Consider the following 25,531-nt stretch of genomic DNA (forward strand, 5'->3'; position numbering starts at 1 on the left):
GGTGGCCTTTGTCATGGAATATTCCAGACATTTGGAGCCATAACCATCCCCTCACTGAATGTGAGCTCCCCAGCACCGCTCATTTCAGGGCTGCCAGAACTCATACCTCATTGCTTTAGTAACTCTAACTTCGGGGGAGGGACGGTCACGTAACAAGAAAATTGAACAATAAAAATCTCGGGAAATTGGCTATTTAAGCATTCAAAGTAATTGATATTGAAGAAAAAGTATGAGAAACTAGAATTATATGCACACAATCTACTGCCCATTAGTTGGGACGTCCACATAACCCTAATCTAAAATTATGAGGGTTCATTACAGATGCAATCAGACACAATCGTCTTCATGCCATATATCAAAAGTCCACGAGCTCACAAAATCCCCCTTGTCTTTGTGTCCCTACATTCCTAAAGCAAAAGATCTGATTTTTTTTTTCATATTAGGTGTCAATTTCTAGGGCATCGTGTCCTAGAATTTCCACATTAAATACAAGACTTAGAAAAGTATTAAAAACATAGAAATACCATCTAGATAGCTGGTAGTAAAAATATGAGGAGTGATGCCCTTAAAGGGCCAAAAAAAAAAAGGTTAAGAAAAGGAAGAAAGAAAGCCTCTCTATATTTATGGCCGGAGGAGGCTGTTGGAAGAATTCTTTCCCAGCTCAAACACACACCGTGGCTTCCCATGATTGCTCTGAAAGGTGGTTGGTCAGCATACACCATGGTGCTTGCCTAATCTCGGCCTGAATCTCAGCGAACAGAGGAAAAACAAAACCCAAAACGAAACAAAACAACTAAAGCGTGGAATCTGAGCAGAAGCCAGAGAAGCTTCGATCCACTCAGTGCTCCCAGCCTCCAATATCCCCTCTGTAACCTTGCCTTCATCCTGCCTCTCCCACCCCTGGCTGCTCCAGTCTGAAGGTTTGCCAGCCTCCAGTGGCAGAGAAGCCCTCTCTGAAGCTTTCACATCCTTCTTCGGGTACCTCCTCGGTGTATTTTTCTCTCCCACCTTTCATGCTGGGAGCACCAGTGGCTTTTTATCTGTTATGTTCACGGCACTTGGCTCAGCTCGGTGGAGGCGCTGTCACACTCCATTGTCCCTGTCTGTTAGGGTCTCTCTCTCCTTTGTTGAGAGGTGGGCTCAAAGCCAGGGGCTGAGTTTTATTCACAGCTGCAACCCTAGTACCTAGTACACGTAATTATATGTAATAGTAGAACACAAAATAGTTACAGTCTGGACTGAATGGATCTCATTCATTCATTCATCATCTGTTACTCAGTAGATCTTCAAAAGGTGCTGTCAGTACCTTCCCTTCAATGTCTAGCCCACTGATTTTCAAAATGTGGATTGCAACCCAATAGCAGGTGACGAGATCATCTTAATAGGTTGCAAGTTGGGTTAAGGGAAAAAAATTAAATAGAACAGTGTGAAATAGGAGAGGGCAGAGTCGGCTAGACTAGGCTAGGTTAGGGCAACATAGGATAGAAAATGTCAGAGTGTTAAGCATTATTTCTTTAAAAAATATAAATTGTATCTACCCATGCATATGTAAAAATATAAATATATACATACACAAGTATGTGGGGGGGTCCTCTGGGTCACGACCTAAAAGCTCTGAAAATTCCTGATTTAGAGCATCTAATTTATGCTACCCTTCTGGTAGCAGAAATAAGTAGAAGATGACAGTGTATTTTGTCAAGCTACTGTGACCATCAAGAAGTTCAGAGTCAAATTTTCAACACCAATAAGGCAGGTTAATTAGCCCTCATGAACTGCTTGTTTGTGTTCTATTTTTAGCTGTTGGTCTTGACTCTCCAACCCATTGTATATTTTCCTTGGTTCAGAGACATACTTATGTACAGATTTGTTAAAAGCCGCTCTAATGGAACTGCCCAGTGACCCGTCTTCCACTATAGGCATGCTAGTTTTATATAGGGGTTACCATTGGCCCCCCCAATCTCAGTCCATATTGTTCAGATTGGAAGGACCATCCCCGCCCCTCCCAGAACCTAGAAGTCTTTACATAATCCACGCATACTTCATTTGTGCATAATCCATGCATCCTTTAGTCCTTCTTGATTGGTTTATGTCCAGTCACGTCACTCCATTTGATCCAGTGAGATCAAATTCTGGAATTTGTGCTGAAATCTGGGGGAGTTTCTTCACAGGACAATAAGACCGGAGTTCCAACAGGCCACATCATGGAGAGAGCTTATCTAAGAAGAGCCCTGGCCGAAGAAACACAGACCCCAGAAACAGAAGGCGTTCAGACAACACATGCAATGCTACAAGCAGCCACGGCCGAGGCCAGGCATAGTTCCTCCCTCAGAATTAAGCCTGTCTGAGCTGACCTTCTGTTTGTTACAACTGAAACAACAACACAGTCTGGCAAACACAGCCACCTTAAGATTTGTGTAAAACGTGGCACATTTGTATGGTTGTCCCCAACTGTTCGCTTTTCCTCCCTGAGAGGGGAGTACCTCTCCGCCCCTTGACATCTGATGCGCTGTTTGTGTTGGCCTTGAGGGAAGAGTCTATTTCCCCTTGCCTTGGACGTCAGACTTGGTCATACGAATTGCTTTGGCCAATGGAAAGGGAGAAGTGGCCAGATTCCAGGAGCAAGCTAGAGCTTTGAACATTCTTGTATGAGCTTTCCCTCTGGCACCAGGAAGACACATCCCAGATGCTCCTTCAGCCCAGGTCCTGCCATGTGAAGACAAATGACACAGAGCCAAGCCGACCCACAGCCAACCACGTATAGCGTAAGCAAGAAATAAACTCTTGCTATTGTAAGTCATTGGCATTTGGGACTCCTTTGTTTTCACAGCCATAAATAACTGATTTATATTGCCTTTATCACTGCCTCCACCCCTGAAAGTCATGTTCCAACATACAATTGTAAGGGGACGCACACGCACACACATGCCCACATATCCGAACCCCTTCAAGTTCTTCTCACTGATGCTTCACAAGTAGACCTGAAACAGAAGAAACATTTCAAAATCCTCTGTGCTGATTCTAGAGTGACAGAGTGGGTAGAAGAAAACGCCGTGGTCGACGCGGTAAAACAGATGACACCACCTAGCCTGGAAGCCTGGCTTGGGGAAACGGCTGCCGTGGTTAACCAGCAGCATGCAAACTTTGGGCGAGAGCAGGGCGCTGGACAGTGGGGGGGCCGGGTTTTAAGAGGTCTGTTCAATCTTTGATCAGAAGCAGAGGGGCTCCGGCTCCTGTGGGGCTGTCTGTGATTGGAATGAACTTTGAATCCATTAACTCAGCCGCACTGTTGTAGATACTTGCAAGTCTGCTGGCAGACAAGACACAAGGTTCCTGCTCTCATGATTGAAACAGAGGCAGAACCATGTGATATGCAAGAAACAAATACATTTGATGACTTCGGGATGTGCTAAGAGCTGTGAAGAAAGGGGCTGAAGTGATAAAGAATGTGGCGGTGAGGGGTGGGGAGTCCCTGTTGACAGGAGCTGTTCTGGTTAAGGACGGTTAGAGCTGAATGAGGAGGAGGAGGGAGATGGGGAGGGAAAGAGTGCTCCATGGGGAGGGATCAGTAAGGGCAAAGATGCTGTGGGAGAGAACGCTAGTGTTTACCAACATCTGTGTTTCTCCTCTTTCCTGCACACATCACTGAACTCTGTCTCCCATCCCCTGCAGTGGGTCAGGACTGCATCGCTGAGTCCTGACCAATGGCATGTGGGTGGAAAGGGTATTCACTATTTCCAGGGCTGGCCATTACAAACTGTCCAACGTTCCTTCCTGTTCCCCTGGGGTCACCAGCTAATGTAGCCCTCAGGAGCCACGTGTTGAAGATGACAGAACCTCTGTCAACCCTTCAGCCCCTGAAGGCACGCCGCTGCCCCCTCCTCCACTGATTTTATGGGACAGAGATGAGACTGAGCATCTTATTGTGCTGAGTCATTCAGCTCCTGGGGGATGTTTATAAGAGTAGCTGGTGATAATTATCCTGTCTCACAATACTCCGAGGCAGGAAAGAACTTCCATGGTCTTTGAATAGAAAGAATGCCTGTGTGGTTCCTAGAAACCCTACCCTGCTCTCATGAGCAGAGCAAGGGACATGCTCTAGTGCCCTGCTCCCTCCAGCCTCTTCAGCAAGGGGGTCACTGTGCAAACCCTGTCATGAGCTTCACTCAAGGCTGAGATACCACAGGCAATAAACCCATTTGTTGGATGAAGAAACGGAGTCCCAGAAAAAAAAATCTGGGTTAAAAGCTTCTTTAAAGACCTTGAGAAATTTAGCCGCATTATACCAACATTTCTAGATGGTTAAGAGTAGGCGGGAGCTGGTGTGTGGTTGCCTGTCTCACTCCCCCAAAGGTTCATCACAGTCTCCTTACTTTATATTCCTCTGACCCTCTGTGTATTTCATTCTTTGCATTTATTTAACAAACACTTATACAGCACTTACTATGTGCCAGGGCTATTCGATGAGCTTCGCAGATATTGACTCATATAATAACCTTAACAACCCTACGAAAGGGCTACTATTATTATACCCAGTTGACAGATGCCAAAGGTCACGCAATTAGCAAATGATCGAGCAGGGATTTGAACCCAGGCATTTTGGTCTTCAAATTTCAGCTTTGGGTTGGAAAAGTGCTCTGTGTGTTATCTCAAATGACCCTCTCTCCAGCTTGTCATTTCAGAGCTCTCAGAGTCCCAGGGTCCCAACGAGCTGTCCTTCTTCGTTCTCCCAACTCTTCAGCCTCCGACTACAGTGCCATTCATAGTGACCCCTCTTTGAAGCACACCAGGGAAGTGCCTGGTGAGAAATGAGTTGTGACTGTTTTCCCCCAGAACCCAAATATTTAGGCTCTTCTGAGAATTGCCTTCTGTGGAATACACAGCATCCTATGGAACGGTTTAGTCTCAGTCTCCAAGCTTTGCAGAAAAAAATGTCAGGGGAACTGAACTGAGAGGTTAACTGAATCGGTTTTCCCACCCAGGGCAGAAACTGCCACCATCACATCCCTAACAAAGAAACTGCTCTGTCTCCCCTGGAACATGCTTCCGTGCCAAGGAGCCCATGGCTTTCCCATTTTGAGATGGTTTGTAGGAATTGGAAGCCTTTCACTGAAATAAAACCTGCCTTTTTGTAACTTGAACCCATTGGTCTCGCTTCCATCCCTTGGTCCTTATGGAATTAAGCAGCTCAATTCTCTAGCTCTCTCAGTCTTTCTTTTTTCCTATTCCTATTTCTCCTCCTCCTCTTCCAACTCATCCTACCATTTACCAAGTGTCAGGCACTGTCCTAAGACTTTGCCTTTATTATTCTGTTTCAATTCTCATATTAGCAATATGAGGTTGGTGCAGTGAAGGTTTGCCACTCTGCCAATGAGGAAACTAAGATTTAAAGAGGTTAACTGAGAAGTTACTGAGAGGTTAACTTGTCCTGGATCACCCAGCTAATAAGTGGAAAAGCCAATCTCTTACTAGAGAGCTAGTATTCTTGCCAACCACTGTGTTAGGATTGAGTTTAGGTTTACTGATATTGGATGGCTTATGATCAGGGACCCAGGAGTGCCCAAATTGAAACATGGTATTTCCCTCTAATTTCTCCACCAAGATGCACAAATGTAATCAAAAGAGCATTTTGTTAATATTTGCACAAGCGCCAGGTCCCCTAATTGTTGTATTGAAAGTCTGAGTTGGATCACTCAGCTTATGCCTAAAGGACCTTGATTCTCCAAACCCAACACCATGTCCTTCTTCATTACTCAAGGTTCTCCAGAGAAACAGAACCAATAGGATATATATATAACTACACACAGTAAAACTATACACACATATGTATATGTATATGTGTATAGTTTTGTTATAGGAATTGGCTCACATAATTACAGAGGCTGGTAAGTCCCACAGTCTGCCATTTGCAAACTGGAGAACCAAGAAAGCCAGTGGTGTAATTGAGCCTGCGTCCAAGGATTAGGGCGCTGACGGTGTAAGCCCCAGGCTGAGTCAGAAGACCCAAGAACCAGGAGCTCTGACGTCCAAGGACAGGAGAAGATGCATGTCCCAACTCAAGCAGAGAGAGCAAATCCACCCTTCGTCCACCTTTGTGTTCCATTCAGGCTTCTCACAGGTTGGATGCTGCCCACCTGCATCTGTGAGGGTGGATCTTCTTTCCTCATCGACTGATTCAAATGCTAATCTGTTCTGGAAACACCCTCACAGACACACGCAGAAACAGTGTTTATGTGCTATCTGGGCATCCCTCAGTCAAGATGACATATAAGATTAACCATCACGCCCTTCTTCCCCTAAATCGACATATTAGAAAAACAGCCTCTTGTAAGACTGCCAGCTGGTTTTTCTGCACCTGTCCTCCCCATCCACTCTTCAGCTCTCCACGCCATGCCTGGTACTCTAGGAGGTCAGACCTACAGGATAGCATCTCCCAGACTCTCTTACTGACCCTCTGCCAGTGGAGTTCAAGTAAGGAAAGGCACTTGCAGGAGCTCAGAGAGTGGGAGAAGAGAGACACTGAGGTATTTTCCTCCGCTTCATCCCTGCTTTGGTGCCTTGGGACTTGTCGAGGTTCCGCCCATCTATGGCTCCTGAGGGGCAGCCCCTGCTCCGTGGCACTGTGTCCGGTGGAATGTCGTAACACCGTTGTCTCACCTTGCACTTTCTGGCTTGGGGGGGGCAGTGTTGGTTTCCCATTCTGCTAGCCACTTTATGCCTCGTTATCTTGTGTGGATTCCCTTTGCCCTGCCCACACCTCCGTGAATAACCTCTTTATTAAAGATCTGAACCATCTGAGTGGAATTCTACATCCTATCAGGACCATGATAGGTCACACACGGAGTCTCTGTATGAAAGATATGGCCAAGTCCCCGAAGCAGCCCAGAACTGACTTGTCCATTCATTGATATCGAGCCAGAAAGAGAGAATGACAGGGTCCCAATGGGATCCTTGACTGAGCTTATGCATTTAGACCTGAGGAGTGCTGAGAAGAAGAAAGAGCATCACGCATAAGCCGTGCCTGTTGCAGCACAATGAACCCACCTACCTGCAACCACAGACTGATCAGAAGAGCAACCTCTGCTGCTTTGGGCAGGGGTGCAGAGCAAGAAGGTGTGTAGAGGCCAGTCCAGGGGAGAAAAGTCTAAAATCCCCCCACCTTGTACGTTATGTTTTCTCCACGACAATTCTTTGAGCCGTAATATATTTATGCTAAACTAGACCCATTGACTAATTGATTAATTGATTGTTGATCGAGTCTAGTACCTTCTACTGCTCTTCATTTGATATGGATTCTGGTTGCCTCACCACTTTTCCTTCATATGCTCTGAGTCCTTTTGAAGGCCTGCCCACAGAATAAGAATAAGATGCCAGGTCAGTGGGGGCAAGGGACAAGGGCAAGGGAAGATCTCCTTTCTCAATCTGAGCTCAGCCTGTCCTTGTTCGTAGTAAGTCTGCGGGGTCAAAACATCACTCTCATGACTCAGAATGTGTTTGGGGGTGAATGGGATCTCCAGATTATTTGTTGAGATGTGAATTACACCTAAACCGTGTTTCCTAACAATAGTACAATTGTGTGCTTGCATCCTGTAATTTAGATGTAAATGACGTGCGGAGTGAAAGGCATGAATGACACTTGCATCTTCCATTTGCCTTTCCTGGATGTTCTGCTTGTTCAGATCCTGAGTTTGAGAAATCCCTTCAGTTTACATTCTCATATGAAGGTGAAGCAAGCGCTCACCACGTGTCTGACAGCACGCTGAGTGTTTTATGTTCAGTATTTAATGGAATAAGCATAACCACCTAATGAACTGAACCGACATTACCACCCCCACCACACCCCCCCACACACACCTGTTTTACAAGTGATTAGAACAAGCATCAGAGGAATGAGTTGTCCAAGGTCAGAAAGTGGCGGAGCTAAACATCCAGACCCAGACTGGCTGGCTCTAGAGGAGACGCTTTCAATAATTCGGCCACACTGCCTTTCACGAAAATAGAATTTCGGATCCAGAAAAATCCTCTCCTGTCTCAGCTCAGTCCAGGAAAAATCAAATGGGAATGGGGATCAGTGTCCCTGGGTCTTCTCCTATCAGCCAGCCAGAACTATCCAACCTTGAAATCCCTCTTAGTAAGCTCTGAGCCTGTTTTTCTCCAATTTCCAAGGAGTTGCATTTGGCATCCAGTAAATGACCTGAAACTCTGCCATTACTGGTTTCATTTCCACAGCCACCTCGTGAATTTTGAGAAATGGCTGATATGTCCTCCAAACCTTACCCTCTAATCCCCCGGGGATAAGGACGTAAGCCAGATGAAACTCTGTTTCCAAGCCAGGCTTCACCTTCTATACTGTTGCTTCCTGGGATATGACCAACTGACCCACGCTCATTAGTTACAGAGACGCTGGGGCATTCAGCCACCCTCACAAATGCCGCCAGGGCAGAGAGGAGAGAGGCCCTGAATAAACAACCAAACACGGGGAAATGTTTCATTCATTGTGTATTGCTCCATTGATGTGCGTTGCCATGGTGACCTCTGATTATTTTTGAACTGGGAGAATTAATCCTATTGAATTTTTCTATCCTAATAACTTAAGAAATTAATTTTCCATTTTATAAAATTCAAATTGCACAATCTCACCAACCAAGGTTTTAGCAAGTTAAACTAATCCATCCAGTTGCATTCTGGGCTCAGAAACATTGTTTTCCAGATGGGAAAGGGCAGGATCTGGCAGCAGACAGGCAATGCTGACGGCACTCTTGCTCTGATAGTGGGTTCGTCTTTACTTACAGAAAGCTGAGGCTCTTGTAGAGTTGTTAGAATCTTCCAGAAAGAGCAAGGCAGGCTGAGACACGTTGAGCTTTATTTTCTCTTGCTTATAGATTTTCAAACCTGCCTAGTCAGCCTGAGTGTATATCAACACCTCCTTTCTTCACTCTAAGCTCACTCCTGAGCTAGCTTCTGGAACAGAGCCAGAGACCTATGAATGGATGAACCTCAGTGTTAAGTTTACTCAACTAGACTCTGGACTTGGGGGACTCAGGGACCATCTTTTGTTCTGCATCCATAATATCCTTTATGAACAACTTTGGCCCAAGGCAGCTCAGCTACCTCCTAATAAAAGAACAGTCATGTTGTTCCTACATTTCTCCCTATCCTCAACCATTTTAGCTATAGGAGTTGTTATTCTGCTTTGGTCTCTGCCCTATTGTCCAGTACTCGCTTCTACCGTGAATTTTACCATCATAAGGACTGACACCTCTTGCCTTAAACTGTCTCTTATTTGCTACCTGCTTGAGGATTAGAAACACGCTACGAGATTTTTCTGGGCTCTTTAATCAGTTATGTTCCTGACGGCTTGCTCTCAGCTTTTTCACCGCTGGGCCTTGTCCCTGGTTCAGAACGATGATGGAGACTCTTGGACCCTTGGGACACAATGCGTCATCAACCTTGAAGAGAATCCAGAGTTGGCCTTTGCAAATTGACCATCTCCTCCAGATCTGATTCTGCACGAATATATAGGTCTTTCCTGGGCTCCAGGTTTACCCTCTTGCCACCTGCCCTGTTGCCATAATCACCATTATTTCCCCAAAAGAAGAGTGATATCTGAACAAAATCCACACTGTTGACAGTTTCAGACCCAGCTCTTTTGGTTTTTAAAGAGCAGAAACACTTTCAATACTGCTCATGAAAGTGTTGCATTTTATGGCGAGGTGGCTTGGGGTGGGGCTCACGGAATCATGGCAGGAATCACAACGGATCAAGGTTTTCAGAAAAAGGAGCTATTGGGACTGAAGCATCTCAGTCTTTCCTGTTGACAATTTCTCTACACTGATTGGTTTCCTCTCTTCATTCATTCACATAATGAGTGTCCCTTTCAACTTTGACTCACATGTGGTCCTTAAGTGGCCACTGAGGCAGATGGGCACTTTTGCTCATGTTGACTCCATAATGACTTTTTAAAATTCTTTTCAAAAATCATTTAAAATATTTTAATATTTTATTTTATTGTTTTAATTGAAGCATAGTCGATTTACAATGTTGTGTTAGTTTCTGGCGTACAGCATAGTGATTCAGTTCTACATATATAAATTCCTTCTCTTATTCTTTTTCATTATAAGCCATTACAAGGTACTGAATATAGTTCCCTGTGCTATACAGTAGGAATTTATTATTTATCTATTTTATATATAGTAGTTAGTATTTACAAATCCTGAACTCCCAATTTACCCCTCTCCACCTTCTTTTTAACTCAATTCCCAAAATCTACCTTAGAAGAGGATGTGGACAAAGTAGACAATGGCCACTGAGGACAGTGACTTCCCTGTTCTACTTCCCATCCTGAGAACACAGGGATGTGGGTCAAGTTGGGCACTGACCAAGTCAGAGGTCCTTAAAAAAGAACGACCAAGTCCAAGGCCTTGGTGGATTACACATCTTAAAAAGCATAGGAGCTGAAGGACAAAATCTGAACCCAAAATACAGTAATCAGGAATATTAGAGCAAGAGGTTTTGAGAGAGTGGCCCTGATAGGTTCTGTCTGATGCTGGTACCCTAGATAATGATACAGGAACTGGAGGACTCGGCTGCCAGGTCCCAGCTCCTCACAGGACCAGCACTGGGGTTAATGTTTGCCAATCAGGCTTCATGAAAGTTTAAGTTAGACTTTCCCGTAGACCCTTTTTATTGCTCCTGGGCTCTCATTAGCCTGATAGACCATCTTCTGTGATGTCCAGATATTGTGACTGTTTCTTTAAGCTACCTCTTCTTCAGTGACTCTTAACCAGACTCTGTAATTCAGGTAAAATCATTCAGGAGAAGGAGAAGGAGAAGGAGAAAGTTAGAGAGGCCAATGAGACTAACTTTGGCCTCAAACCAACGTGGGCGATGTGGACACCAATGTACACACCACAATGGGATCAGAGGTTTGCTTAAGATGCTGGTGGACAGGGAAGAGGAAGCGACTTCCTGGGAGATGCTGGGAAAGTTTAACTGAAGAGGTGACATTTGAATTGGCACCTAAAAGATGGAAAACAAGAGCGCGTCAGTTAGACGAGGCAGGAAAGACATTCTAGGTTAAAAACAACAACTTACACAACAGCATGGCTCTGTGAAAGAACATGACAGTTATTAAGCAGGACCCTTTTATCTGGAAGTGACAGAAAACCCAGTTCGAACTAGCTTCAACAACAACATGACACACCCCAGATAAAAGGGGGCCCACTGGTTCACGGAATGGACGCAGTCGGGAATGTATTTGGTTTGGGAATGACTGGGTGCACGTGCTCAAGTGATATCACCAGAAACTTCTGCCTCCCTCCGTCTGTCTGTCTCATGTACACGGACACACTCATGCTAACACGCAGAATTTCTAAAGCCTTTTCTCCTCACCTGTTCATGCTCTTTTTTTTTTTTTTTTTTTGCATATTTCTTGCTTTTCTTTCCCCACCATCTCTTCTATTCTTAGGCAGTCTTACCTGTGCATAGATGCGTGCACACACACACACACACACACACTCACACACACACTTCTCATCCTGTGATCTTTTTCACAACCATCCTGTCTGCTTCATAAGTGATTTTCATGCACAAAGACTCTCCTCACTTTCTCTGTCTCCCTTTCCATCTCTCATGCTGCCTCTTTCCCTCTGTTGTTTAATTTTTCCTTCCAAAACTCTCTTTCCTATGCAGTGATTCTCAACTCCTTATGGGGCATTTGGAAATGAGAAGGGACGATAATTGTGTGTTTCTCTCTCTTTATGTCTGTCTCTTTACCAAGATACCCCTCTCTCCTCCCTCCCCCCATTTACCCAGTTCAGTCCCGTTAGACCTTTCTCTGATAAATAACCAACCGACGGAAGGTGTAATGAAGCCAGCGCTGACCACAGCCCCCAGCTTTCAGCAGGAAAAATGATGCTGAGAGGCTTTTCCAGCAACAGCCAGGCACTTACTGCTGCTCCTGAGTGTCTCTTTGCTCTCACTGTATCCACAAGTTAATATCAACAAGAGCTAAAACAGAGACTTTGGAAGAAAACATAACCCTGCAGTCAGATAGGCTTACAAGTAATTGTTGAAAGGCGAGGGGGAAAGAAAGGTTTAAACTTGCAACTCTCTTTGGTGCAAACTCTCTTCTGGTGCGGCTCTACTTCCTTGCCACTGGGACTCAAGTTTGACTTTCTTAAGCTTCAAAATTACCAGTCAGCGTGGAGGACATTTGGAGATGACTCTTGTCCGCTCTCACCGTTGGCCATTCCATGGATTTTCTACGACCTCCCATTCTCCAGGCTACAGCCCTAGAAGCCCAGGAAATGGATGTGCCCAGAGCTGATGGGGGTCTCGGTCTGTTGATGTATGTGTCTACACATTGTTGCAGTGTACGAGCATCTGGGTCCTATCTGTGTACACGCCCTGGGGTCTCCAGCTGTGTCCCGGTGTCGGTGGGGCTCAGAAGAAGTGTTCCTGAAAATATCTGTATGTGCTTCTTTGCCTGGGCTTTTGAATGAGTCTGAGTGTTTGTGTGTGAACAACATCTATTTGACTTTTCATCTAACTGGGGACACGTTGTTTTGAAACTCAATATCAAAGATATGGAGATTATTTCTTGCTTTGGAACATCTATTCTGCCAGGGGTGGATAATCAAAATGTAATAATAATTGGATCCTTTAACCTCTTGTGAAAGAAAAAAATCAAGAACTGCGCTCTTGGCATCCCCACCTTCAGAGAACTCGGGTGCTGGCTCAGGAGAGAACCATAAGCAGCGGGCAAGATTCATCTGGGCTTCCCAAGACACACTTCTAGATGTTAAAAGTGACACACAGTGAGACTGAATAAAGGGAGGGTCTCGGGGGAGCAGCGCTGGGCATGGGGAGAGAAGGGGGGTTCGCCTTTACTGGGGGGGGGGTTCTTTTTGTCTTACCGTTCAGAGAATGCCCTTTCTGTTTTCCAAACAGAGGATTAGAAGCAACATTTTCAAGGTCAGCCACAGCACAACAAGACCCACGCTTCCCTTTGAGGCTTGTTATGTAGAATCTGCTTGAAGCTCATGTTCCTCTGGGGGTTGCCTCCAGAGAGCTTGCCCGTGTGTGTGTGTGTGTGTGTGTCCAGGTATAAATGCATGCACCGCTCTGAGTGGCTGTACCTGACTCTGGCTGAGACGATGTGCATGAATAAGGATGAGGATGATGCTGTGTGTGTGTGTGAGACTTTGTGTGCAATTTGTCAGACATGTGATTGGCCACGGGAGTACGGCTTCGTGGGTCCCTGGTCGCTAGTGTTAGATCCTTTGTGTGACCCCTCTGCATGACAATGACCCCATGAAGCTGTCTAGTAACCACAACCTGGGCCAAAGTCAGGGCTACAAAGGCACAGACACACAGAGTGATTGATGTGCACACACACACACACACACAGATGCACAAAGGGTTCTTCCCATAGGCACAAGCCACTACCATCTCTGACCCCAAAACACACGACACACAGGGATCTACTCAGCTACAGGATCACTTGCAGAAGATTTGGATACAAAAGTCCAGTTTTCTCTTTCCTATGCAGCGGTTCCCAACCCCCAGCAGGCCTTTGGAAGTGTAGGGGAGGGGGCACTTTTGATGATCACACGACCTGTGGGAGCAACAATATTTCCGTGCCCTGCTCAAAGGATGGTAATTCCCTCGGTGTACCTTATAGCCCCACCCAGAATCAGCTCATCCAAACTCCGAAGAAAAACGCAAAAACGGGCGAACACGCACACAATCAGAATTCCCCAAACACACCCACACGCAGGACAGTCCACCTCATACAGTCATCTAAAACACAGACCGCCAGGACCTGGATAGGATCATACAGTCACAAACAAGGCGAGAAAAATAGACAACCAGTCATAGCAGCACAAAGAGTCAAGCAACACAGACAGGTGGTGGCCAACTCAACTCTACAACTGCAAATGAAGGGGAATTGAACGCTATTTTGCACCTACAATATAGAAAATGTTTGTAAAACTTATCTAACCTAATGCTGTTAATAACTGCTTTTAAAAATATCTCGAGAACAGTGTTTGTTGATTTTTAATGTGCATACGGATCACCATGGAATCTTCTTACAGCAGAGATTCTGATTCGGCAGGACTGGGTGGGGTCTGAGAATCTGCATTTCCAACCAGCTCTCGGGGGATACAGATGCTGCCAGTCCACAAGGCTCTAAAACACTCATTTTCAAATTTGGCTACACATTGAGGTCACCCGGGGCGTGGTGTCTAGCTTCCCTCAGAAAATTTGATTTATTTGTCTGGGGGTGTGATGCCTCATCCTAGGGACTTATAATTCTAACGTGCAGGGAAGTTTGGGGACCACTGTTCCAGGGAACCACCCCTCCCTATAACATCACAGCCAGGACAAGGTCATTTCATCTGATACCCTGATGCCTGGTTGTACGCCTCCCACACCGTACTCTCATGCAGCCCCGAGAGGAAGCATCTCACTGATCTGATTCTGATGCTCCCTCCCCGCTTCTCTATACCTTGTAAAGAGTGTGGACTTTATTGTACATTTGACAATATGTGAATTTCTCATATAATGGCAGTTTTCAACCTTGGCAGCACATTAGAACCACCAGGGTCCCACCTGCAGAGATTCTAATCCAATGGAACTGCAATTCATGCTTAACAAAACAAACCACATCACATAAAACTAAGAGGGATGCTGTAAAAAGTCTCCAAGGGACCCTGATGCAAAGCCAGGATGGAGACAAACTGACTTACAGTACCAAGCCCCGACCACTCAGCATCAGTTCTTGCGGTCCAACTCCAGCATCCCGCCCACAAGATACCGCCAACGCTCTCACTTCCCCCAAGTCTTTATTCAAATGCTATCATATCAATGAGGCTTTCCTCTACCATCCTCCCCAAGATTGCAACCCCTATGTCTTCCGGCGCAATTTTCTGCTTTATTTTTATAGCACCCATCCCTCTCAGAGGTAATATGTATTTATCATTTAGTCTCTGCCTCACTCCACGAAAACTTAAGCTCCTCTTGGGCAGGGATTTTTGTCTTGTTTTCTTTACTGCTGTATGACCAGAGCCCAGGATGATGCCTGGCACATAGTAGGTCCTCAACAAATGTTTGCTGAATAAATAAATTAAAGAATGAGCGAGCTTCCATGTGTTCATCTACAAAAGAGATGTGACCATGTTTCCGCTTCACTGAGTCGCTACGTCAGAGCAGCTGACACCCAACAGGCACTCAGGACACCTGAGCAGAGGGTGACTCTTGCGTTGTCTCTGTAAAGATCAGAGGGCTGAACAAGCCGAACTCAGCCAACCAGAGTTCCCTGTAAATGAGACAGTGCACCAGCAAATCTCCAGTGCCTGCCTTGGTGACCCAGTGCATTTTAATAAGAAAACAGCATTCATTTCCGCACTCAACTGCACTGGTTGTTAACAGCCAAGGGAGAGAAAAAAAGAAAAGAAAAGAAAATGAAATGCACCTCAGCTATTTTTGCATCCTGGAAAATGTACAGTTTTTTTTTTAAAATAATAATAAAACCAAAAAAAAAAAAAAAGCACTCTGTTTAACAAGTTAGATCTCACTCTTGTCAAAGGAAATATTTTTTTTTAAGCTGATACTAAACAACCCTCTCGATGCTGTAAAAAGTCTCCAAATGTGAAACTCTTGGAGCTTGAAAAGGTCTGTCTCACCAGCGAAAATGCGTGCAATAATACCCAGAAACAAGCTTCATTAAAAGCTATCTTTAGCATTATCAGCGATTTTGTTATTATCCTGTGTCCTTCATAAAGTGCATCGCAGATCTCCGCTGTGAATTACCAAAGGAGGAGTGGGGGGGTGGGAAGGGAAGCAGCCCTGGCCCCAGGGAATTGCCCTGCTGGACCGGGAGAGTGAAAGACAATGGGAAGGGAAGGACCTAAGAATTTAAAGATAAATTCAAACCAGGAGCAGCAGGATCTTTAAAAAGAATGATAGTATCGTGCCACTGGGATACACTTCGTGAGTAAAAGAGTTTTATGTGTCTTCCAGATCTCAGAGAAGTGACAGTTGCGAAGTTTCAATAACATTTGAGAGGAGAGCTAAAAACAGAGGTCAAGGGGACCGCTGGGGATTGTGGGAGGGACAGAGGGACTGTCCCTAGTCCTGGAATTAGCCCTTGATCAGTATTTGTTGAATGAGTGCATGAGTGAATGGATGGATACAAATACGAAGCAATGAGCTGCCAAAATACTCTTGCACGCTCATATCTGATATTATACTGGTTGTGTCCTCAAGGGGCATGGGATGCAATTGATGGAGGGTGGGGATGGGGGAGGAAAGAGTCCAGGGCAGCTGAATCCATAAGGTGCAGTTAATTACCCAAAAAGGAGAGGGCTTGGCCATCGTAAGAGACAGCAGAGCAGGTGCAGTGATCAAATCTCCGAGATTGGTCTGAGACGTGTGGCCATTAATCAGCCACATGTTCCCAAGGAATAAAATCAACAGGCAACACTACTTTGCTCCCTAAAGGTCCACCCAAGCCCTGTGTTCCTTGTGAGACTGTAAAGCCACCTCCTGGTGTATGTTAACTAATTATCGGGCACTCACTGTGTATCAGACACTCACTGTGTATCAGACATTGTGCTAAGAACTTTACATGCGTGAACTTGTTCCTTCTAAGAGCCCTCGAGGAAAATGTGGTTAAGAGCAAGGCTCCCGAAGCATCGGGGTCAGAACCTAGCTCTACCACACGAGCTGAAAGCACCTGGGCACTTACGTAACCTCAGTTTACACATCAGTCAGTGCCTATCTCAGACACTTGTTGTGAGGGTTACGGAGTTAGTCCCCATCTGGCACTCAGAACGTATCTAGCACAGAGTAAGTGCTGTCGAGGTGTTAGGTAACATTGTCACTATCGTGTGGAGGACACTGAGACCCAAAGAGTCTGAGTAAGGAGGCGAACAGCACACAATTATCACGAGGAAGAGCTGGGATGACAACAAGGGCGGTTTTGTTTCCCCCACATTCCATCTTCACGCTCTCCATTCATCAGATTTTTACGTCAAGGAAACAAAAATCCGACATCATATAAAAATAGCTCTTGCATCGGCTCTTAAGCTGTTATATCACAGCTTTGAGGAAACCAGGCATGGAGACAGATGGATACTAAGGATTTTTAGATGGCAAAATCTACAGAACTTGGAGCTTGGACTGGGTGCACAGGAAGAATGGAAGAAAGACATCTGCGTGGTTCCTGATCTTTTGGCCTGAATGCCTGGGAAGGAAGGAGAAGGCGTCATTTGGGCCGATGGGCTGGGGAAAGGATGCTAAGAGCTGGGTTAAGCCTCTGACTTTAAACTTGGTGCTGTGCGAGGCAGCAAGATAATATGGGTCCTGACCCCAGCTTAGAATCCTGGGATAAAGCACCAATCTGAGAGTCATCAGAGTATAAAAGAAGGTGAAGCTGGAGATATGATTGAGCCCCCTCACCAACAGGTAGAGTCTTTAGCATGAGGGGAACAGGGGATTCAGCAGGAAGCTCTCAGAGAAGACTTACGGGGATGGGTGGATGGGAAGAAGCCCAAAGTGAGATGGTCAAATCTCCAAAGGTGGGGTGGGTGTGTTGCCAGGCATCTGCTCTGCCCAGCATGAAATGTGCACAATGTATAGCAATTCAACTATACATTTTGGAGAAAGATAAAGAGACACACCTATAGAGACAGGAAAACACAGAGAGAGAAAGTAGAGAGTACTTGTGAATCCACCTGAGATTTTTTTCTCCATGATCATATGTATTTGGAATGAGTATGAAACAGGACAGGCCTATCAGTGGCTCTCAGCTGATCTCAGCTGCTCCACAGAGTGTAGACATCTTGCTTCCCAAGCGATATCGCAACAAAACCGCCAGGCCTGCTCTGCCTTAAGGCTGACCTAAGATAATGGGGTGTGGGAGTGGCTGGGGGGGAGGGTTATGATACACTTCACTGAGGATGTATCTCCTTCGGAAGCCTGGACTCCATTATGAAATAACCATCAGGGAATGTCAGAGGAGCAGGCTCACTGCATGGTTTAATGGAGAAGAACCATGCAAGATCCCCCCACCCCACCCCTACCCCCAGTGAGTACTCTGCAGCTGTGGAAGGAGCTGTAGATCTTCCCTGGGAAGGTCTGGAGTGAGAGATGAGGCTGTCCCATCTTCCAAAATTATTTCCTGGGGACTCAGTCACTCAAGGGTTGGGCTCAACTCAGAATACAAATTTAACAAACACCCCTGTAGACATTATCTGCCGATAATTTGGCTTAGACAGACTTGCAGAAGGCAAGGGAGGGGAAGAAGGATGAGATTTTAGAAGCAGTAAGTTAAAGTCCTTGTCCTGCAACATACTAGCTGGGGGAACCTCAGCCAGACTTTTCCCCCAATTTGAGTCTTGATTTTCTCTTCTTCCTGTGTGATGGCACCAGAATGTATGTCTCTCAGTGCTGCTGGGAAGACACATGGTGAAGTTCTCAGGATGCCTGGCCCACAGGAAGTGATCAGTTACCATTGGTCCTTCCAAGAGGACACACAGAATACATACAACTGCAGACTCATTGAGAAGATCCACCGCCTTCCTTACAAGCAGGAACTTTGTCAAGAAACCTACACACAGTACTTAACAGATGCTTTATTTTGTTTTAAAATAGTAAAGAGTTTTAAATAGAAGGAAAACTGGATAAAGAAAATTTACAACTATTGAATGCCTGTTCGGTCCATTACATTAGCTCCTTTCATTCACAGAGCCACGAGGTGAGCAAAATCATTTCTAGTTTAAAGATAAGGACGCTAAAAGACATGGAGTCATTTACATAAGGATGAGTTGGCGAGCTTGGAACTGACAAATCAGGTTTGTCGGATCCCAGTGTTGACCTCCTCACTGCTCCCTTTGAACAACACGTGTAATTACTAAGCTGCTAGCCTAGGTTAGAATGGACACCTGGTTGGCATAGATGTCCCTGATGCTCGGAATGATTTCCTCATTTTATTCGCATTTTGTTATTCATGTTATATGTATCTTTTGCATAAGATGCTTCAAATCCTTTTTGGAATGAAATAGAATGCAAATACTCTCAATTTTAAAAAGGCGTATTTTTACGTGTATTAATGTACACCTATTCTTGTGCATGTGTACGTAAATGAGTAAACAACATGGCACCCAGTAGGTCTTCGTTATGACTATGCTTAACCCCTTACTTCACTCCGCAAGGGCACTTGGAAGTTTCCACCGCAACAGATGGAAAACAGTGTCGTAGGCTCCAGGCTACTTGCGCGTCCAGTCCTGTCTTCTGAATTGGTGACTAGACCTGAATATTGGTGAAGGCTGTTTTCCAAAGGGAAGGGACTTTGTTTTTCATCTGCCTTCCATCTCTGCTGGAAAATCCCCTCCTGGCTCTGGAAGCCTTCCTCACAGTCAGCGGAAATTGCAGGTCTCTGGATCCAGATGGGAGCCAGTTAGACACTGAGTGTCAGTTAGCAAAGGTTCCACACACCTATGTCCCCAGGATGAGGCAGATTTGCAAGACAGTGGGCTAGCCTGTCTTGCCAGCACCCTCACTGACTCAAGGACTCTTGATGCAGCTGGAAATGTCTCTTACCTGGGGCAGGCTGTGGGTGGTCCTCAAAGTCGGAAGCTCCCCACTGCCCTGACTTCTGCTCCTCCTCCTCGCCTCCTACACCCGCCTTTCCTTACTTTTCCCTTTCACTTTCTCCGCCTATCACCCCCACTTTGTGGATGTGGAAACTGAGCTTGGCAGCCACGGACGTGTAAGCTGCATCTCTCTTTGAAAAAGAACTTGCTATTTAGCTGCAAGGCGTGCGCCAATCTGAGATGCCCTCTGACTTAAGCGGAAGATTGAAGGGTAATTGATCTCAGCAGATTTATCTTGAGCCCCTACTATGTTGCACATGTGATTATGGGCCCTGGAAAACAAAGGTGGTACCTATCTCCATGGTGCCTGATTCTCACAGGGCAGGGGAGGAGATGATGGCCAATGAAAATAACGAACTAAATAAGATTTCAGGTAATGAGAAGTGCTACAGAGAAAATGAGCCAGGGCAATGAAATTAAAAAGGGTGTGTACGGGTGTGTGAGTGGTGTACTGCTTCAGCTTGGGGGCTCAGGGAGGGTCTCTCTGAAGCTTTTGAGCTACAACCTGAAAGATGAGAGAAGGCAGAACATGTAAAGATCTGGGGGAAGAGCATTCCAGGGAGAGGGAAAAGGAAGGACAAAATCCTTGACAATTGCCATCAAATACTTTTCTCAAAATGGCATTTTATGCTGCATCTGCAAATCATCGTTGTGCCACCAGTAGTTTGTCTCAGATTTTGGAAAACACTAGGTGAGATGACCTCTAGATTCTCTCTTCTCTGAAACTCTTTTTATTGTGTGACTCTCCCCAGGCAAAGCCAGTGTCTGCATGCAGAGAAGGGTTTGGCGGAAGAGAAGGGGCCATGGGTCATGGGCTTAAGATCTTCTCCCTGAAGCTGGGTACGCCACCCCCAACTTTCCTTATCCTCACCCTTCTTCCTATTCAGGATTGGAGAATAAGGATCAACACATGAAATCATTCTCTTTCACCACCTCCCAACATCTACCTCAGTCATCTCCCAGGCTCCCCAGCCTTCTGAATCTAAAGAAGAGAGAAGACCAAAATGGATTGGAATATTGTTAGTTGAATGCATTATTAAGTTTCTGCAGGTTCAGCCCCATGGTTCATTCAGACCCGGCTGGACTTGGCAATGCCTCATCCTCAGCAAGTGATAATAGCTGCTGCTCCTTCTCTATACATGTCACTCAATTTCTGAGGTCTAGTGGTGACGCTTGGGTAGCAGCTCTTTCTCAATCTGCCTAAGGATGAGTCAGTGCCTTCGGTGGCTTCATGGCTCTGTGATCTAATGACAGCCTGCAGATGAGTCTTCTCAGTTTTATGTAGAACTTCGAATGTTCATGCAGAAGGTGGTCTCCTGGACTCCTGGTCTCATTAGAAACCACACAAATATTCTCCAACCTAGGGTTTCTCAGCACCAGCACTATTGATGTTTTGTGCTAGATCATTCTTTGGTGCAGAAGACTATCCTGCTCACCTTTGAATGTTTAGCAGCATCCCTGGTCTCTGCTCACTAGATGCCAGTAGAACTCTTGAAAAGCAAAAAAAAAAAAAAAAAAAAAAAAAAATGTCTCCAGACATCGCAAAATGTCTCCTAGAAGACAGATCATCCCGGATTATAAACTATTGTCCAAGACTATTACAGGAGCAGAAGGTATTCAGTAAGGGTGTGTTTCTGCTTCATTCACACAAATTGAATTTGCACTGACTCCACAATACCTTTGTAAGTATAATTTCAGCCATTTTTAGTGACAAGCTTGTTCAGAGGTCTTCAATGTGTGGAGTCCATTCAACTGGACATCACCATATATTCACCTAGGAAATTAAATGGTTCTACTTCTCTGGCTAAATCCTGATGGATACACAACCTATCCCACACTGATTAATACCTAAATGACGTCCAAATATCTGTCCGTAGAAGATACCATAATTCTTGATCTGGCACTCCAAAAAGGTGATGTAAGGAAATTATACTCTTTGGAGCTCAGAAGACATATTTTTGACACCTCATTTTGCTGCTGAAGAACCATGTGACCTTGGATAAGTCAAATAACTTCTCCAACTTATAGTTTCTTCCCCTGCAAAAATGGGGGAGGGGGAGCTAACATCAATTAGGGTAAGAAACATATACTGCCAAACATCAATGGCGTCCCACCCCCCGCCCACTTCTCAGCCTTCTTGGAGTCAGGCAGGGCCATCTAACTAATTCTGGCCAATGAACTGTGAGTGGAAGTGATAATGCCACTTCCTGGTGAGACGTTTAAGAGCTGATGTACTTCTCTTCAGCTCTTGATCCCCCTGATGAAGCAGTTGTGGAGGCTACATGATGAGCCTCCATCAACCTGGATCCCTGAGTGACTGTGTGGAGCAGAACTCCCCAACCTGGACACTTAGCATGAGTCACACATCAGCTGTTATTGAGGGAAGTCACTGAAGTTTCAGGTCAATTGGTTACTTACAGCATGACCGATATTCACCATAAGGTGGTTGAGTTGGGGACCATCTGAGGACCCCGGATGAAACCATCTAACAGAGGGCTAGACAGAGAATCAGGGATCAATATGACTTTCACTTGTTTCTTTATATCCAGTTTTCTATTCGGATGCTCTAACAATGCTAAAGCCTCCTTTCTTCCCCACATGTGAAATCCCATTTAGGAAAATGTGAATCAGTCAGCCCTCTCAATGAGAGCGGGAGAATTTTCCGTTTGGCAAGATGTTCTCTCAGTTTTAAAAGGATTCAGCATAGGAGTCCTTGGAAACGGCAGGTGCATCTGTACAATGGATATGTTTGCTGATAAATGGCGGTTGAAAACCACCTGCTCTGGAACCTACAAATTGTGGATCACCAAATGAGCAACTGGCTGCAGGTGCTGTTGGAGATGCACAAATGTTTTGTTATAACAACAGCCCCAAGACCTGAAGAACAACTTCTCCCTGAGAGACAGAGAGCAAGGCTTCAGTATTCTGGGATCTCTAACAGCGTGATTTTATTGCTACTGAGCTCATATAGTGAAAAATTGCAGCAACAGTGGAATCTTTTCAACGGCATGGTTGAAAAGTACATTTAGACTGGTGCCTAGCACAAAACACTCAGTCCCAGCTCAGCACTTACTATCTGTGTGACTCTGAGCCTTGGCTTTCATTGGTGGGGTAAGGATAAATTATCATGCATCATGCTGACCTCATGGGATAGTGAGGAGATGGAGTAAGATATACAGGTAAAGCAATTACTACAGTGTCAGGCACATAGTATATTCTCAATAAATGTTTACAATAATAACTATGACCATCATCATCATCATCATTATTTTCAGAGCCCTGTCTGTGGCTTTACTCTGTCTTCCATGATTACATAGACTGATTCTGAAGTGCTGATAATTACACTTTAGAGGAAATTCTCCAACTTCATCTTTTTATATGTAGCCTAAATGCAGTTTAACAAATTAACTACCAGGCACTATATTATGTTGTCATAAAAGTTATTTCAATTAATTTTTATAAGTCCTCTATATAATCATTAAAACTCTACAGCTAGTGACACACAGGCCAAGAGGGATTAAGTTCCTTGGCCAAGATTCATCGTTATGGTACTTGAAATTTTGAAGAGTACAAACTAAGATCTTCTGGTTCTACAGACCTTGCTTTGCTCATTCGTCATTACAATTTCAAGTGACTTAAGCTAGCCAGCCACCTCGAGATGTGGGTTCTCTTCTTCCCCTAGGCTGTGTAATTTTGGCCAAAATACATCACTTGTTTCTCTAAAATCAAACATCTAATAGAATTCATAGTTAGATATTATTTTCCTGTGCTTTAATTAAAAAATGCATTCACAGACATGTTCTCGTTTAAGTCTTAACGATAACTTTCGAGTCCAATAGAGATCCATTGATCCTCTTTTTCCAGATGAGGAGATGAAGGCCCAAAGCAAGCAGGTGGTCTGCCTGGGGTCCCAGAAGTACTCAGGAGCAGTGCAGAGAACACAGCTCAGGTCTTCCAATACCCAGCCCATGACTACTCCTCTTGTGTCCATAATTACAGGGGCCATCTGCGATTGCGTGCTGATCATCACAGTTAGAGAAAACAATATTAAAATTTTGTTTCCAAACGCATCCCAGGAAGGACAAAGCACTCTACAGTTTTACGCAGCGAAGCTCTTTTCCAACTATTTTGTTTTCTTTGCTGTGAAGAAAATGCAAAAGGAAATATTCCACGCTGGAAAACAACCCCCAAGGGCATACCCAATGAACTCTTTGCCTAAAAATAAATTCAATTTGGCAAGAGCCACCTGCTGTTTCTTATAAAGTAGCTTGGGAAACACAGATTCGAAGGCCTCAGGGATTTGTTCTCCTTCATTATTCTTTCCAAACCCCCCACACTTTCTCCATTTAAAAATCAACATCATTGAGATATAATTAACACACAATGAAATGTACATATTTTAAGTGTACAGTTCTATGAGTTCAGCAAATATGCAGACCTACATTACCATCATCCCAATAAAGATACCGAATTTTTCTCTCTCTCAGATAGTTTGCTTCTGAGCCTTTGCAGTAAATCTTTGAGTTCACATCCCAGGCAGTCACTATTTGATTTCCTTCACTACAGATTAGTTTTGCCTAGACTTCAAATGAATGGAATCATGTATTTTTTAATCCAACATCATTTAGTCAGCATAACATTTTGGATTTTCATTCTTATTAGACTCTGTATTGGTGATTTGTTCTCTTACATTGGTAAAAAAAATGTCTAATGTACAAATACATCACATTTTTTTAATGCATTTACCTGGACACTTGGTTGTCTCCAGTTTGGAGGTATTACGAGTTGCTGGTTTAAAATTTGATGAACAAAGTGGGGAGGGTATAGCTCAAGGGGTAGAGCACATGCTTAGCATGCATGAGGTCCTGGGTTCAATCCCCAGTACCTCCTCCAATAGTAATTAAATAAGGAAACCTAATTACCTCCCCCCACCAAAAAATGAATGAGTGAGTAAATAAATAAAATTTAAAAAAATAAAAATAAAAACAAAAATAAAATTTGATGAAAAAGGGTTTTTGTGAACATATAATTTGATTTCTCTTGTAAATTGCAAGGTCATAGAAGAAATATATGTTTAACTTTATAAGAAACCTCCAAACCTTTTTCCAAAGTGTTTCAAAAGGGTGAGGGTTGTAACTGCACCACATCCGTCATCAGTCCCTTCTCCTAATATCTCCTCGGGCAACCACTGGTCTGGTCTGCTTCCTGTCCCAACAGCTTGGCTTGCATTCTGTAGCATTCTAAATAAATGGAATCATACAGTCTGTGTTCTTTTCGTATGGCTTTTGCACTCAGCAGGGAATGATTCTGAGAGTCACCTGTTTTCAAGAGTTAACTTGTTATTACTGAACAGTACACCACTGTGGACCACAATTTGGTTATTCATTAACCTATTGATGGACATTTGAGTTATTTCCAGTCTTTGTCTGGCATAAATGATATTTCTGTAAACTTTCATTTACAAGGAGTTGTGTGGACACTTGCTTCTGTTTTTCTTGAGTAAGTGCCCAGGAGTGGAATAGCTGGGCCATAAGGCATATAGGTACATTAACTTTTTAAGAAACCACCGTATTGTTTTTCAAAGGGGTTGTGCAATTTTTCATTCCCACAAGTAGTGTATGAGAGGTCTAGCTGCTTCCTACCTTTACTGGTGTTGGGCATGATGACTCTTTTTAATTTTAAGCATTCTAGTTGGTATGCAATATTGTTTCATTATGGTTTTAATTCGAAATTCCTCAATGGTTAATGATGTTTATCTTTTCATATGCTTATTTTCCATCTGCATATCCTTTTTTTGGTAAAATGCTCAAACCTGTTGCCACCTCCTTTTCATCTCCTTTTTTAAAGAGTTGAGGTACATGTCTTCTTATTAT

This window comes from Camelus ferus, chromosome 18, assembly GCF_009834535.1.
Source record: "Camelus ferus isolate YT-003-E chromosome 18, BCGSAC_Cfer_1.0, whole genome shotgun sequence".
Lineage (NCBI taxonomy): Eukaryota > Metazoa > Chordata > Mammalia > Artiodactyla > Camelidae > Camelus > Camelus ferus.